Genomic DNA, 16,561 nt, shown 5'->3' with positions numbered 1-16,561 from the left:
TGGCTGATTACATATACACTCTCGCTGTGTACCATTTATTGTATCATTCATTCACAGCTATTTCGCTTGCTATCATTCAGAAAGCCAACTGGTATATCTCATATCAATTTCTTTTTTTTTTTTTTTTTCATTTTAACAACTTTATTTCTGAATAAAAGTTGATACATAAAGTTATGCACAATGAAGTACAATGAACGAGCAAGTCGAACAAAAACAATTACAGTATACAGTTAGATGTCACGGTCATTTGGATACAGACGATCAATGCAGCCAACATAGGAATGGAAATATATGCCAAGAATAAAGGAGAAAATCCTATTTGAAGTTTCTAAACTCTTCCCAACCCGCCCATTGACTTTTGAATCTGGAATGGGATCTATTTTCCCATGCAGCAATCTCCTCAAACCTAAATAGTATCCACTTTGTTAATCCAGAAATCTTCAGGGGGTGCGTCTGGGGAAAGCCAGAACCTAGGGACCAATAGGCTCGCTGCCATGATAAGTTTGTTAAATAGGAAGGGGGTCTTAGCAGGTACGTCACCTGTGTGACTACCCAGGAGGGCAATTAGGGGAGACATTGGAACTTTAGAATTGCATATCTTATTACTTTTCACGAAGATCCCCTCCCACCAGGACTGTATAATTGGGCATTTCCACCAAATATGGTAGAAGGTACCCTTCTCCTGACTGCAGCGCCAGCAGGTGTCCAAATTTCCCTCTCCATACCGACATGTTATGTCTGGGGTCTTATACCACCTGGTCAGCACCTTATACCCATTTTCCTGAATCCTTACGCAGCGGGAGGAGGAGTGGGGGGCATTAAGAATGCGAGTCTGCTCACTGGGAGAAAAGCTGCAGTTGAGGTCTTTCTCCCACAAACTAATGAAAGCTGGTTTTGGTGGCAGAATCGGTGTATTAAGCTTTTTATAAAGTTGAGAAATGATCTTAACAGGGGAGGATTGAGTTTGTATCATATGTTCAAACCACGTGAGAGGTCTAAGTAGCGAATGATAAGGGATAAATTTAATAATATGGGTCCTCAGGAAAGAGATAATAAGAGGATTAGTACAGGGGGAATTCAAGGCCAGCAAAAAATCATTACCTTCTAACAAATCCCCTGAGTTCGAGAACAGAGATATGATGGGGGTGACTGAAAGGCGGAGGGCTGTAGGAATATGCTGTTTCAGCTCTTTAGATGCGAGATCCAGCACGTCCCTGATCTGTACAATTGGAGAGGGGGTGGGGATGCCCAAGTTGGAATCCTGGAGCCACTTCCATGCCTCCAACGTAGCTTTAACAGAAGGACTAGCATTTAGTTTCGGGACAAGATAGCTGGGTGTATCCACTAAGAGACCTCTAAACGAGTATCCCGATTGGGACGTTTCCATTCCCACCCAAGATTTGTGGGGAGGCTGCCGAAACCAATCCAGGGCCCTCGCCAGAAGAATGGCTCTGTTATACAGAAGCGGATTTGGGAGGCCGATTCCTCCATAGGATCTATGTCTCTGGAGAACAGACAGAGAAATCCTAGACTTCTTCTTATTCCATATGAAAGATCTAATTTCTCTAGCTAGGGAGATGTAATAATTTTTTGGCACAGGAACAGGAAGTACCTGCTGTAGGTAATTGAGTCTGGGGACTACAAGGGACATTACCATGTTCTTACGGCCAAACCAGGACAGAAAGGGTGAATGTAAGTTGGTAAGTTGGTCTTGTATGGATTTAAGAAGCGGGATATAATTGAGGGAATATAGTTTATCTACAGTCATGTGAAAAAATTAGGACACCCTTTGAAAGCATGTGGTTTTTTGTAACATTTTTAATAAAAGGTTATTTCATCTCCGTTTCAACAATACAGAGAGATTAAAGTAATCCAACTAAACAAAGAAAACTGAAGAAAAGTCTTTTCAAGATCTTCTGTAAATGTCATTCTACAAAAATGCCTATTCTAACTGAGGAAAAAGATAGGACACCCTCACATGTATTCCCTCTTAAATTGGCTCAGATCTCACACAGGTATATCACACCAGGTGCACATAATTAGTAGATCGTTACTCTGCATGTTGAATGAGGCTTGCCCTATTTAAACCTCAGACATTTAGTTTGGTGTGCTCCTGACTGTTGAAGTGAGAGTGAGCACCATGGTGAGAGCAAAAGAGCTGTCAGAGGACTTCAGAAAAAAGATTGTAGCAGCCTATGAGTCTGGGAAGGGATTTAAAAAGATCTCAAAAGATTTTGAAATCAGCCATTCCACTGTCCGGAAGATAGTCTACAAGTGGAGGGCTTTCAAAACAACTGCCAACATGCCCAGGACTGGTCGCCCCAGCAAGTTCACCCCAAGAGCAGACCGCAAGATGCTAAAAGAGGTCTCCAAAAACCCTAAAGTGTCATCTCGAGAACTACAGCAGGCTCTGGCTACTGTTGATGTAGAAGTACATGCCTCTACAATCAGAAAGAGACTGTACAAGTTTAACTTGCATGGGAGGTGTGCAAGGAGGAAACCTTTGCTTTCCAAGAGAAACATCGAGGCCAGACTGACATTTGCCAGAGATAAAGTTGACAAAGACCAGGACTTCTGGAATAATGTTCTTTGGACAGATGAGTCCAAAATTGAATTATTTGGACACAACAGCAGAGGACATGTTTGGCGTAAACCAAACACAGCATTCCAAGAAAAGAACCTCATACCAACTGTGAAGCATGGAGGTGGAAGTGTCATGGTTTGGGGCTGCTTTGCTGCAGCAGGACCTGGTCAGCTCACCATCATAGAATCCACGATGAATTCTACTGTGTATCAGAAGGTGCTTGAAGAACATGTGAGACCATCAGTTAGAAAATTAAAGCTGAAGCGGAACTGGACCATGCAACATGACAATGACCCAAAACATACTAGTAAATCAACCAAAGATTGGCTGAAAAAGAAGAAATGGAGAGTCCTGGAATGGCCAAGTCAAAGTCCAGATTTGAATCCCACTGAGATGCTGTGGGGTGACTTGAAAAGGGCTGTACGTGCAAGAAACCCCTCAAACATCTCACAGCTGAAAAAGTTCTGCATTGAGGAGTGGGGTAAAATTTCCTCAGACCGATGTCGAAGACTGGTAGATGGCTACAAGAACCGTCTCACTGCAGTTATTTCAGCCAAAGGAGGTAACACTCGCTATTAGGGGCAAGGGTGTCCTATCTTTTTCCTCAGTTAGAATAGGCATTTTTGTAGAATGACATTTACAGAAGATCTTGAAAAGACTTTTCTTCAGTTTTCTTTGTTTAGTTGGATTACTTTAATCTCTCTGTATTGTTGAAACGGAGATGAAATAACCTTTTATTAAAAATGTTACAAAAAACCACATGCTTTCAAAGGGTGTCCTAATTTTTTCACATGACTGTACATCATCTGATATTTTGACGCCTATATAAGTTAGGAAAGGGGTGTCCCAGTTAAAGGGGGAAGTTTTAGCCAGTTTCACTTTGATTGATGGCTTTATACCAATGGCCAGAATATTGGATTTTTTTAAATTAACCTTGAAATTGGAGAGTGGGCTAAAGGTCTCTAGTATTTTATAAACAATGGGTAATGACGTTTCAGGATTGTGGTAATCATGAGATCGTCAGCAAATGCGGCAACTTTGTGATCTTGACCCCCTAACTTGATGCCTTTTATTCTGTTTTCCTGGCGAATAGCTTGGAGAAGTGGTTCCATGATTAAAACAAAAAAGAAAGGGGAGAGGGGACAACCCTGTCTTGTTCCGTTCTTAATCGGGAAGGGAGGAGAGAGGGAATTATTAATTTGCACCGCTGCAGAGGCCCTAGTGTACATTGAAAGGATTGCAGCGATATATTCCGGGGGTAGGCCAAATTTCCCCAATGTGAGGGTCATGAAATCCCATTTGACCCTGTCAAATGCCTTTTCAGCGTCGGTGCTGAGAAAGACAAGTGGGATAGATTGTTTTTTGGCGTGGAACAGGGAATTTATTAGTCTGGCGGAATTATCTTTACCTTCTCTCCCCTTAACGAAGCCGGTTTGGTCTCTGTGAACCAGCAGAGGGAGAAGTGGAGACAGGCGGTTGGCCATCATTTTTGCTAGGAGTTTCAGGTCTAGATTTAGGAGGGAAATGGGGCGGTAGTTTGAGCAGAGGGCAGGGTCTTTCCCTTCTTTGGGAATGATAGTTATATGAGCCTTAGTCATTTCTGGGGATAGTGGGATATTTTGTAAGGACAAGTTACAGATTTTTAATAGATGGGGGGATAAAGTTTCACCAAAGATACGGTAGTAGATGGCAGGGAGGCCATCCGGACCAGGTGCTTTGTTCTTAGGGAGGCTTTTAATAGTGGAAAGTAACTCTTTCATGGTGAAAGGGGCGTTTAACTGTTTTCTTTGAAGATCATCCAGTTGAGGAAGAGGGATTTGGTCCAGGAATTGTTTAATTGGATGAGATGGTGATTGGGGATCTACCTCACAGTCTGCTTGTGGGATATTATATAAGGCTTCATAATATTCTCGAAATTGTTGTGCAATCTCCTTGGTCGAAATGACCTGGCTTCCGTCTGTTTTGGTGATTTTATTTATATAATTAAGTGCTCTCCTCTTCCTAATCCTGTTCATCATGAATTTAGATGTTTTGTCGCCGTGTGCAAAAAATTTAAATTGGGAGTGCAAATAGAACTTAGCTGATTGCGTGTTGAGGTAGTTCTTCAACTCTGCTCTCAATTCATTAAGCCTAGATAACTGGGAGTCTTGGAGAGATTTCTTGTGAAGGGTTTCTAGTTTGCGGATTTCTAGCAGGAGAAGATCCATATGCGCTTTTCTTTTCTTTTTAAGTATGGAGCCAGCTTTGATGAATTGGCCTCTCATATAGGCTTTATGCGTGTCCCAAACTACGTGTGGGGAGGTTTCTGGAAGGGCGTTTAAAGTAAAGAATTCCTTCATGGATTTCTGTATTTCTAAAATCTGCTCTTTTGAGGATAACAATTGCTCATTGAGCCTCCAATTGAAAGTTTTGGGGGCCATTTGAGGAGTGGATATGATAGTCATTACAGGGGAATGGTCAGATAAGTGGATAGAATCAATCCAAGCTTTAAGGCATAGGTGAATGTGTTCCCTAGATATCATGATGTGATCTATTCTATGATAAGTCCCATGGACATGTGAGAAAAAGGAATAATCTTTAGTCTCTGGATTCAGGGACCTCCAAACATCCATAAAATCTAGATTGTGGAACTGCTTTTTAATGGACACTAAAGCCTTGTGAGAAAGGGCTGATCTCTGGGAGGTTGAATCCATCAGAGGGTCTAGGCTTAAGTTAAAGTCTCCGCCCATTATAGTAATACCTTCTTTAAAGGAATCAATAATTGGGAAGAGGCTTTTAAACCAGTTCTGCTGGTTAATGTTTGGGGCATAGACATTGATAAGCGTGTACATTTGATTAGCAATAAAGCCCTTGATTAGTATGTAGCGGCCATCTGGGTCTAGTATTTGAGAGTTGAACTGAAAGGGCACGTCCCCCCTGAGGCCCACGCTGACTCCCCTGGAGGCAGAGGAATTTGAGCCACAATGGAACCACACCGGAAACCTGGAGTGGGATAGGTTCGGGTAATGATTAAATTTAAAGTGCGTTTCCTGCAGCATCAGAATGGAGCAATCTTTTTTTTTGAGGAATGAGAGGATCTGGCATCTTTTGGAGGGCGCGTTAAAGCCCTTCACATTATATGAGACTACAGTCAAGTCCGCCATTTCCCTTCCATATCAAAAAAGCAGCTAATTCCATTATCAAAATTGGGACAGCTAGGGACCAAGGGGATAGACGTGCCCCCCAGAATAGATTGACCCCCTCGTCATCCGTAAATCCCAAAAGATACATAATCAAGGTATAGACATCAGGACATCTACTCATACTAAGAACAAATATGAACATGAAACAACAGTACCACCATCTCTTATGCTTTACATCCAGCATAATGGTCAGGTGGAGGAAAATAAAAACCAAAAGGTGTGCAAAAAAGAAATTAACATACATGTTATGAAGTACTCCCGGAAGGACCGTGAGTGGGGAAAGGGTAGTTGAAAGGCAAGAAAGTATGTTTAGGGGGAAAAACCAAGGCACTGTTTCAGTGCCCTTAATACATGAGAAAGGTCCATAGAGACCAGTAGAGGTATATATGATATGTGATAGAGGCGGAAAGAGGGGGAAGGGATAGGATAAAGAGGAGCCGGAAAAGGTATCCGGAAAATATCTCAGATAGAGGAGGGCCAGAGAACATACATGATACCATAAATATCAGCGGTTTCACTCTCCCATAGGAAGTCTTCTTGGAGTCGTTTTCAGGTTGCCTCTTTTGGACCTTTGCTGCTTAGGTGTGTGTTGTTTATCCCACAATTCAGCAGGTGGGAGGGCAGGTAGGCCGCCTAGCTCTTGTACTGGATCCCAGTCCTGTATGTCCATAGGGGCAATATTCAGGTGTTCATAGACTGGGTCTAAGTCCAGGTGAGAGGAGATGGTCATCCTGCGTCCTTCATAGACAAACGAAAGTCCAAAAGGAAAGTTCCATCTGTACATAGTGTTGTGTCTCCTGAGCCAATCCGTCAGTGGTTTGAGAGCTCTCCGTTTCCTGAGCGTAGATTGGGCCAGATCCTGAAAAACTAGGACTTCATGGTCGTCCCACTTGATCGACTGCATGCCTCTGGCTTTTGACATCACCGCTTCTTTTACTGGGTAACTCAGAAATTTAACAATAACATCTCTGGGTGGCTCTGTAGGTGCCGGTTTTGGCTTCAGGGCTCTGTGAGCTCTCTCTAGAAGAACCTCGTGTACCGAATCAGGACCCAGTATGTTAAGGCAAATCTGCACTATAGTATTGGGGATGTCCCCCTGAGCGACCGTTTCTGGTATTCCTCTAAAGCGGAGGTTATTGCGGCGACCTCTGTTTTCCTGATCCTCTAATGCGCTATACAGCGAATTCAGATTTAGCTGGACTGCTTGTAATTTTTGTGCAACAGCCGCTTGGTGATCTAACAGGACAATTTGCGTGTCTTCTAGGGCCTCAACCCTGCGACCAATATGGCGGACGTCCTGCTTAATCGTACCTATGTCGGCACTTATGGGTTCTAACGCCATCGCTAGGGAAGCAGTCAGCGTGTCTCTAAGGTAAGAGCGAGATATCGGGAGGGAGTCAGATTCGTCCTCACCTCCCTGCTCTCCAAGAGAGGGCTCTCCTTGTTTTCGGCCGGCAGCATGAGGAGACGCCGGCGCCATCTTAGTCTCCCTGCTAGCGTAGGTGGCAGCAGCCTTTTTTATAAATTTATCCATGTCACCGGACGAGGTGGACGATTTCGGCTGAGTGGCAGGTTCCCCTGCTTTAGGGCCTCCGATTTTCACCATTCCGGACCTGAACAAGCAGAATTCCAAGCTGAAAGGGCACTTTTCAAACGGAGCTCCTGCTTCACACAGCCATTCAGCTCGGCCGCAGGCTCCGCCCCCCTCTCATATCAGTTTCTAACTCCCTTACTAAGGTCTTATCTCTCTTTAAATCATTACCACGGAGTGCCTGCAGGTCACCCTGCTAACAGAACTAACTAGAACGGCTATTTTATCTAAAAGCTAATTGCAGCTGCCCCGTTTTGCCGCAGAACAGCATCCTCAGGGGTTAGGGAGCTACTGTCAACACAATCGCTTGATCAGTCGATGATTTAACTAGGTAAGGCGGGTTCTCTTACAATTCTAACCTATACCATTTATCGCTTGTGTGATTGATAGGTGGGACTCACATTCTCCTCCCGCCTCCCATTGTATGTGTGACTTCATGCTGGAGGTAACCTGGGACCTATATCTGCTTCCCTCCTCCCACTGTATGTGTGATTTCATGCTGGAGGTAACTAGGAGTCAATTGCTGTGTGTCGGACATTATGCTCCTGCAATAGCCCATACGGCCCCTGTATTTGCCCATACAGCGCAGGTAGGTTATCGTTAGGTCCCGTGCCACTATGAGATACTTTGATGAGGTGGGTTTCGGTATGTTTTTGATATAAGAATATATTGGCGGAAGTCTCATTTTTAATATCAGAGTGAGGGTTTAACCATATATTGTCAATTGCATTTACCATAGTGCGCAAAATTTTTGCAGTGTTTTGTGATTGATAGGAGGAGACACCCATTAAACTGTTACCTGGATAGATGTCTAAGTTTGATTGTAGGATCGCAATTGATCACTGCAAACAGATCTTCTACACTTGCGCATTAACTTCTCTTTTAACTTCTCATTGCGATTAGAGCGCATGTCAAGGAACTTAGTGAGATTTTAGATCCTTCCTCAGAAGTTCTGCGCATGTCTGTGGACTTAGATATCTGTATAGATTCTCTCTGGATCCATGATAGACTAGATTGATCTTATTTCTTGTTATTATAGATTACATACAAAGAACTTACTACTTCTTAGTAACCTAGACTGTTCTTATTTATATCTTGACCATAAATTGAGTCACCACTTTATGTGCCTTCAATCGAGATTATACTCAAAATTCATGTATATAGAATAACAACCAACCATCCACTGATAATTACCATAGCCAATACTACAATAAATAATGACATCTGTGTTGGCCAATATAACAGTTAATATTACAGTTAATAATAGGCTCTATCCCAGACGATGATCTTCCTAACTTACGTCTCTAAAATATGAAATTGCACAAGCCTATTAAATATGACTATTTTAAATATTGACTTCAAAACATGATATGTACCTTCTGTTTTTCTTATGTTGGTTATTGGTAGGTGTTGTTTGATCCTACCTTTAATACTCATATTACACAACTATTGTGGACAATATTGTCAAAATATATAAATATTCCAGTCAGGTCATATTTTTCCCTCTAAAAATAACAAGACTACCTTCTTACCCATTTTGAAAATACCACTTAATAAAACCTGATTTTACAAGCTAACCCATTTATTATCCCACTGTATTAATATCATGAGAAGAAGAAAAGAGGGGAATACACAGAGATCCTTCTATAGCTTTCAATTAAATTAAATTCTCTATCTCCAAAATTATAATATTTCATCCATCAAGTATATCCAAATATAAGTAAGGTTCCTCAATTAAAAAGGAGGGCTATAGAATATCCTAATATTTTTATCCAAATATTCAGAAAACAAAAACAGAGAAATCATAATTTTACCTTCCATTCGTCAAATAAACGCAGAAATAGAGAAGCCCTCATTAAGGCCTACTGGGCTCATGGTGTTCAATCTATAGATCCATCTAGCCTTATTTTGCAGTAGTTTTTGGTCGAGATTACCCCCTCTAAGCGCTAATTTTATCCTTTCAATCCACCAGAAATGCAATAAATTGATATTCTTATCGTGGACATACTTCATATGTCTTGAGATCGATGTATCCTTATTAGTCTCTATTGCACTTAGATGTCCAGAAATCCGACTTCTTAATTCCTGCGTTGTTTTTCTGACATAACATGCTGCTACTTATATCACCCCTTGAGAGTTTTACAGGTGATCAATTGTCTGCTCTCATATTTCTTTCCATCATTAGGATTGGTGAAGTCTCGTATCCTTGGGACATATTTACATAAGAAACAGTCTCCGCAAGGTGCTGAACCTCTGTATCTCTCCTTATCTCCTGTATCACCAGTTTGAGTATCTTGAAAGAAACTGGACCAGATGATCCTTCTGATTAGGACCCCTTCGGTAAGTAATACTTGGGTTCGAAGGGAGAACAGATTTCAATTCTCTATCTGACTGTATAATATGCCAATGCTTTTTAAGAATCTGATAGATCTCTTTATTGTAACCGTCAAAAGTGCCAATACATCTAATTAAGTTGTTATCTTTTTCAGAAGGTATTTTAAGTAGATGTCACGGCTGAGGATGGGGAAAACCCTCAGCCGTGCGATGCCAGAAGATGTTAGGCTGCTCGGCCAGGACGACAGGATTAGGGAGCAGGTCACCTCCTAAAGCGTCCCTAACCTGACCCTAACTCCTAGCTGCATGGGCCGACCTTGAAGGTAGGAGGGCCCATACTCAGGAACCTCAGATCCCTAACTCACCCTCCGACCGGTCCCTGAACTAGGAGTCAAGGTAAGACGGCCTGTTCCTTCTGGACACGGAGGAACAGGGGTCTCTCTGGCCAAGCAACAAGGAATGGGGAAACACATACAACATACAGATATGACAGGCGAACTACTAGTTCCACACGTACCTGTCACAGCCACGCTGACTGGAACCCATGCATGCAACACTAATGTCCACAGAACAACTAGGGGACAGAACACACATAACACACAGGTAACCAGGACATCCGTAGTTGCAAATAAACAGAGACAAAAGAAAAACATCAACTGAACATCAAGACATAAACTTCACAGATAAACCTATGACCACAAGGGTGGCCCCCACTGGCAGGTGATAAACACAGGAGGCTGCTCCAGCTAAGCATGGCTGAAGCAACCCACTGACACATGCCAAACACTGAGGCTTTATAGGCCTAAGAGGCCACACCCACACAGACACACCCCGTGTCTCACACACACAGAAAGGGAGTTAACCCTTCCAACACCAGGGAAGGTAGTGAAGCCACACAAAGGGAAAAGCACACAAACACACTCACCTGTTACCGCCGGCAACGGCATGCGTGGCAACTGTGTCCTGAAGAACAGCCAGCAGGCCGAGACACTGCCATCACATGCACACAACACCAGACGTTGCCGCGGACAACCGAAAGTGAAGGGAGGTGTCTAAGTGCATACAAACATGACCTCGTGCACAACAAACAGACAAAGGAAGTGCACACAAACACACGTTGCCAAGGGCAACCACACGCATGCCTGTTGTCCGCGGCAACCGCACCTGAGGCAAACCACTAAGTGACCCCAGCTGTGGTTGACACAACACCAAACCGCGGGCAACTGCATGCGGCTCCCAAGGAGTCACGACCATCACCAAGGGTCGTGACACTCCCTCCCCTCAAAGCCCCCCCCCAACCGAAAAGGGAAGCTGGTGGGACCAAAAAACAGGGAGGGGGGAGGGGCAATGCCTGATAACCACCAGTGTCTCCCTCCAGAACAGCCGCCAACAAACCTGGACCGACAAAACGGTCCCAGGTCGTCAGCCACCAAAGCAGACTGGAGGAAAGAACAACTGGAGGCACTGCCAGACAGGTACCCGTATCCTCCTCCAGAACTGCCGCCAACATACCTGGACCGACACCTCAGTCCCAGGCAGCCAGCCACCAAAGCAGTCTGGAGGAGTGACACTGGACACCGCGTCCAACTCAGGAAAACGTTCCTACTCCAGGTCGCTGCCAGCAGACACTCCCCAACCAGCACACCTGCCGGAACACCAAAGGTATGCTGCCAGCAGACGACCAGAGATAGGAACCCTGAGAGGGACGAGGGGTCACCAACACGGACACGGTTAGCAAGGTGGCGGGGAAAAGCCACCAACCGTGCCGTTAACGGTGAACCCCATAACGCTCTCCCTCCGGAGAACGCGCATGCACCCCATCAGCCTATGGCGATGCATGCTTCACCCTCTTTCGAGGGCAGGCCACGTGAGGAGCCATTGTGGTCATACTGTCACGGCTGAGGATTGGGATAACCCTCAGCCGTGCGATGCCAGAAGATGTTAGGCTGCTCGGCCAGGACGACAGGATTAGGGAGCAGGTCACCTCCTAAAGCGTCCCTAACCTGACCCTAACTCCTAGCTGCATGGGCCGACCTTGAAGGTAGGAGGGCCCATACTCAGGAACCTCGGATCCCTAACTCACCCTCCGACCGGTCCCTGAACTAGGAGTCAAGGTAAGACGGCCTGTTCCTTGTGGACACGGAGGAACAGGGGTCTCACTGGCCAAGCTACAAGGGGAAACAGAAACAACTTATGGCAGTGACAGGCAAATGCAACCAACACAACACTCACCTGCCACAGACAACAAAACCTGGAACCCATGTGCAAGTGCTGCTGTTCAGAACACCAACGAACACAGCACACACCAGACATCACACAGGAGCCCAGGACCATAAGTTGCAATCATACGGAAACCCCACACACACCTTCATAACACCGTGTAACATAGTATTTATGACCAGAAGGGTGGCCCTCACTGGCAGTTGGTAAAGTAACCAGGAGGATGTCTCCAGCAAGCATGGCTGAAGCACCCTCTCTGACTACTGCCTTCCACTGAGGCTTTATAGGGCCAAGAAGCCACACCCAACAGTCAGACACACCCAGGGTTCACACAGAAAGAAGGGAGTTAACCCTTCCTACACCAGGGAAGGTAGTGAAGCCACACAAAGGGAAAAGCACACAAACACACTCACCTGTTACCGCTGGCAACGGCATGCGTGGCAACCGTGTCCTGAAGAACAGCCAGCAGGCCGAGACACTGCCACCACATGCACACAACACCAGACGTTGCCGCGGACAACCGCAAGTGAAGGGAGGTGTCTAAGTGCATACAAACATGACCTCGTGCACAACAAACAGACAAAGGAAGTGCACACAAACACACGTTGCCAAGGGCAACTGCATGCATGCCTGTTGTCCGCGGCAACCGCACCTGAGGCAAACCACTAAGTGCCCCCAGCTGCAGTTGACACAACACCAAACCGCGGGCAACTGCATGCGGCTCCCAAGGAGTCACGACCATCACCAAGGGTCGTGACAGTAGATCTTCTCTTTTCACAGTTTTAGCCCTATTAAAGGCTTTTTTAAGGGGATGTGTGGGATAGACTCAAAATCTTTTAAATAGTTCTTCACTTTCTTTAAAAAATGATGTATCGCTAGAGCAATAATAATAATAATAGTATGGATAAAAATAATAGTATATTCTGTATCCCTCATTTTTGAATTGAGGAACCTTACTTATATTTGGATATACTTGGTGGATGAAAGGTTATATTTTTGGAGATAGAGAATTTAATTTAATTGAAAGCTATAGAAGGATCTCTGTGTATTCCCCTCTTTTCTTCTTCTCATGATATTAATACAGTGGGACAATAAATGGGTTAGCTTGTAAAATCAGGTTTTATTAAGTGGTATTTTCTAAATGGGTAAAAAGGTAGTCTTGTTATTTTTAGAGGGGAAAATATGACCTGACTGGAATATTTATATATTTTGACAATATTGTCCACAATAGTTGTGTAATATGAGTATTAAAGGTATGATCAAACATCACCTACCAATAAATAACACAATAAAACTAGAAGGATCAAAATCTCACTAAGTCCCTTGACATGCGCTCTGATCGCAATGGGACAAAGTAAAAGAGAAGTTATTGCGCAAGTGTAGAAGATCTGTTTGCAGTGACCAATTGCGATCCCATAATCAAACTTTGACATCTATCCAGGTAACAGTTGGATGGGTGTCTCCTCCTATCAATTACACGAGTGATAAATGGTATAGGTTAGAAATGTAAGGGAACCCGCCTTAGCTAGTTAAATCATCGACTGATCAAGTGCTCTTGTTGACAGTAGCCCCTTATCCCCTGAGGATGCCGCACTGCAGCAAATCGGGGCAACTGCAATTAGCTTTTAGATAAAATAGCCATTCTAGTTAGTTCTGTTAGCAGGGTGACCTGCAGGCACTCCGTGGTAATGATTTAAAGAGAGATAAGATCTTAGAGAGGGAGTTATAAATGTATAGGATATATACCAGGAGGGGTTCTGAATGATAGCAAGCGAAATAGCTTACTTTTGCACGATATTGCAATTTTTCTAGTTTCACCTGTAGAATGTTATAAGGGAATAAAGATAGCTATTTAACCTGTTAGGGGATATGAAGACAATATCGCTATAGGTCTTCCTTACTAGGCATTCTGAAATTAATTAAAGGGTGAAGTAATAAGAGATAGAATACAGTAATAAGAGATAGAATACAGAGGTATACACAGCTAGTTTTTAAAACTGGCCAAAACTTATTTTAAGATTACATTAATAAAGGCTAGGTTTTATTAAATTGGCCATAAACAGGAGGAACCCTATAGTCTTTGGTTATTGAACTCTTTATATTTGAATTTTTCCCATGGCTACATAGGTGTTTTTTTTTTTTTGCTTAAGTAATGAATAGCCTTAGGGTAGTTTCAAACACAGCATCTTTTGGAAATTCACCACTGCAGTGTTTGATGCTGTGTTTTGAGCTCATGCCAGAAGTGGATGCAGCAGGAAGGAAAGCTTACTTCTTCCTTTATAGTGCTATTGCCTTTGAATCCACTGCTGGCTTTGGCTCAAAAATTGCATAAAACTATCACAAAATCTGTTTTGTTTTTCCCAAAAATTCTTATCTAGAAACAAGTTTACTAGGCTACAACTGTTTATTCTATGTTTCAACATATGAAGCCTGATTGGAAAACGATTAGTGCAAAAATGGTGACTTTAGGTAAGCAAATTTCTGAAAAAAATGGTGCCCATACATGGAGATATGTGGTCATCACTTTGCACTATTTTTTCATTCCATTTTCCTTTTTTCATATCCTAAATGCATACCTTTTAGTTTTTCAACAATTATATGATGAACACATACTCCAGAAAAAGCCCAGCACCAGCACCTCTACCATTAGCTGGACAGTTCCAATCAATAAAAATGCTTTTAAAGGTCACAGTCAGGCTATGGTAATGTAGGCCTCCAAGATAAACAGTTCATAAACTTTGACTTCGGACAAAATATTTACATTGAAATCTGACCCTTTCTGGTAACCTGAATATACTCAAAAACAGAAACATTCAGTCAGCCTCAGATAACTAAAAGAAAACCATACAACAAAGAAAACTGCAGGTAAAACAGTCACACAGTGTATTAAGTAAGCAGAGGGAGAATAATAAAAAAAAGAACCATATAAATATTATTTTACCTGAATAAATATTCAGGGGAGTAAGATATGGTGAGCTTAAAAGCTTAAACTTATCAAAAGTTTGTTTAAAGCTTCACTTCAAAGCTTAATTTCTTTTCATTTTTTTTTTTTATATCACCGGTATGTAGGGACAGTGATTGTATTTATCTTTGTAACAAATGTCATTAGGGAAATGTGTTTATTTTTGCTTGAAAACTGCATGCAAAGTGTCTCCTTAGCAACACAATAAGTTGGACATTAAGGCCTCATCGACCGTATGTTTCTGCAAAATGCAGACTATAATGGGTCAGCTGTCCACATTTTGTATGGGGTATGTTTTATTTTTTTGCAAAAAAATGATAGAATATGTCTGCAGAATGCAGTCCAAGGATCTATTGAAAACAATGGGTCCGCAAATAAAATGCGGGCATCAGACAGGTTGCATTAATATTTTGCGGATCCATGATATGGGGACCGCAAAACAGATATGGTTGTGTGCATAAGGCCTTATTGGAACTGGTGGAAAGTGTCAATAAAAACTGTCTTAGTTGCCCATAGCAACCATATTGACCTTTCATTTCCAAAGGAGCTCTGAAAAATGAAAGGTGGTATATGACTGGTTACTCTGGGCCGTTTCCTTTACACCAGTTTGGAGTATTCTCCCCCTAAGTGTAGCTAAGGAGAGCCCGTGTTCAGTGTCTACTGAATGCAGGAGACGGCTATGTGTAAATACCGAGGCAGCCTTTTAGCTTTGCCTCTTTTCTCCAATCCCAGCCTCTTTCTCTGTACATACAGTATATGTGAGATATCTCTACCTTATTGATCACTGACAGCTATGCTAATTACTATCCCTGCACTTCTACTCTATTTCTGAAGTGTCCTTGAATGAGAGACTTGCTGCCAGCGCCGATCACTGGCAGCTCTGCACATTTCTCTCTTCCCTGTGCTTCTCTGTTAGTGAGCGCAGGAAAGAGAGAGAAAAACGAGACTGATGCGATCAGCTCTGACAGTAAATGTATGTGGACAAAGTACACCTACTGTCAGTGCTGATCGCATCAGTCCCGCTCCCCTCTCTTTTTTGATTACTAACTATTAGAGAAGCATGGGGAAGAGTAAAGTTTACAGAGTCAGTTAGTCAGGGATCCTGAAACAGGATAGAAACGTAGGAATAGCAATTAGCAAGGCTGCCAGCGATCAGCCAGACAGGCAGGGACACATTTACACTTATGTAGAGAGGCAGGGGCTGGGCTTCAGAGAAAAGAACCAGGCTTCTTGTATTTCCATATGGCCAATCTTCTGTGTTCAGTAGCCCAGTCAGAGGGTTCCCAAGTAGACAAAAATAAATACATTTCCCTAATAAAGAATATCAAACTATTTAAATCGCTCTCTACACAAAATAATATATATAGTTTAACAACAGTTACACTTTCATTTACAAAACAAAATCTTATCCTCTTCCATCTTCAACTATGTAAGGTGGCACATAAAATGCCTTACATACAATATCAATCCATATATGATATTGCCTGGTTCATGTATATTGAGGGCTTTCAGCTAGAATCACTAACTGTATCCAAACGAATGATACAAATACAGATGATCTGAAGATCAGAAAACAATAATGTGTGAAGCCAGTAAAGATGATTTTATTGCAATCTGTTCAAAATCTGACATAATCTGAGGCAAATGAACCTAATAAAATGTCCCAATTTGTTTAATACTTCATTAGA

At 42.8% G+C, this 16,561-nt stretch overlaps 1 protein-coding gene across 2 annotated transcripts in view; it reads right to left on the bottom strand.

Annotated features, from left to right (window-relative positions):
- The window catches only part of ITGA9 (integrin subunit alpha 9), a 459,851-nt gene that overhangs the window by 322,243 nt on the left and 121,047 nt on the right, over window positions 1-16,561 (bottom strand). The window lies entirely within an intron of this gene.

Source organism: Bufo gargarizans, chromosome 5, assembly GCF_014858855.1.
Source record: "Bufo gargarizans isolate SCDJY-AF-19 chromosome 5, ASM1485885v1, whole genome shotgun sequence".
NCBI lineage: Eukaryota > Metazoa > Chordata > Amphibia > Anura > Bufonidae > Bufo > Bufo gargarizans.
Note: the sequence above shows the minus strand (reverse complement) of the source record. Positions and strands in the feature narration are given on the sequence as shown.